The sequence below is a fragment of the Chinchilla lanigera genome, unplaced genomic scaffold (assembly GCF_000276665.1).
Source record: "Chinchilla lanigera isolate Chin_1 unplaced genomic scaffold, ChiLan1.0 scaffold00022, whole genome shotgun sequence".
NCBI classification, from domain to species: domain Eukaryota; kingdom Metazoa; phylum Chordata; class Mammalia; order Rodentia; family Chinchillidae; genus Chinchilla; species Chinchilla lanigera.
In genome coordinates, this window is record NW_004955423.1 from 25452570 (window position 1) to 25453785 (window position 1216).

Genomic DNA, 1216 nt, shown 5'->3' on the forward strand with positions numbered 1-1216 from the left:
ATCCTTCTGCCTCAGCCTCCCGAGTGCTGCGATTACAGGCGTGCACCACCACACCCGGCACAGTAATCTGTTAATATAGAATAAGTCAGGCATGATGGCTCATGTCTGTGATCCCAGACACTGAGGAGGCTGAGGCAGAAGAGTTGTAATTTTGAGCTCAGCTTGGGCAGCTTAGCAGAACATTGTCTCAAAATGAAGAGGGCTGGGGGTGTAACTTGGCAGTAGAGCACTCGTCTAGCATGCACCAGGTCCTGGTCAGTCTCTCACACACACACACACACACACACACACACACACACACAGTTACTATTCTGGCTATTAAATGTACAATTCAGTCACCACCTCCTTCAATGACTCAAATGAAGGCTGTAATGTGAAATGAAAGCCCCTGCCACTCCCCAGCCCCCAAGATAACCCCAGTCTGCTTTTTATCCTCAGTTTGCCTCTTCTTGGGCCTCGTGTGTCTCAGCAACAAGAGAAAAGTAACTAAGATAGAATTATCACACTCTAGATCCAGCCATCTTTGAAAAAGCCCCCCTCTATGACCGTATGAGGCTTGGGGAGACACCTAGACACAGGCCCCCTGGCCCTGTCCTTCCCTCTGGCCCCAAACGTCTCATGCACATCCCTTTATGCAAAAAATGGATTTAGTCCATCTCCCAAAGTTGCCAAGGTCCTAACATTTCTAGCATTGCTAAAAAGCCAAGTCAAAAGTTTCCTCTGAGATTTAAGGCAAATTCTTAGCTGTGAACCCCTGTATAAAAGGAAGTTAGACACTTTAAACATACAATGGCACAAAATAGATATTTCCAAAAGTTACAAACAGTGGGATACAAAGAAATGGGACCAAAGCAAGTCCAAAATCCAGCAAGGCAAACATTAAGTCCTATAGTTCCATGTGGAACATCTGAAGCAATCTGTGGTAAGTTGTGAGCTCCAAAGGGCTTGGGTAGCTCTGGCCCTATGGCACTTCTGATGGTTACAGCTCCCATGGCTTTTCTCTTGGGCCTGCTCTGCTCCCTCCTTGCAGTTTTCTTCAGATGATCCACATTCCTGGCTTCTCCAAACTTCAGGGGTCTCCACTGCACCTTTGGCATCACCCTCACAACTTCACACATTGCCCCCTCAAGGGCACACTGCCTAGCCTCCCAGGCCTCCCTCTGAAATCTGGGTGGAAGCCTTCCTGACCACACCGTTCTTGCATTCTGTGTGTGCC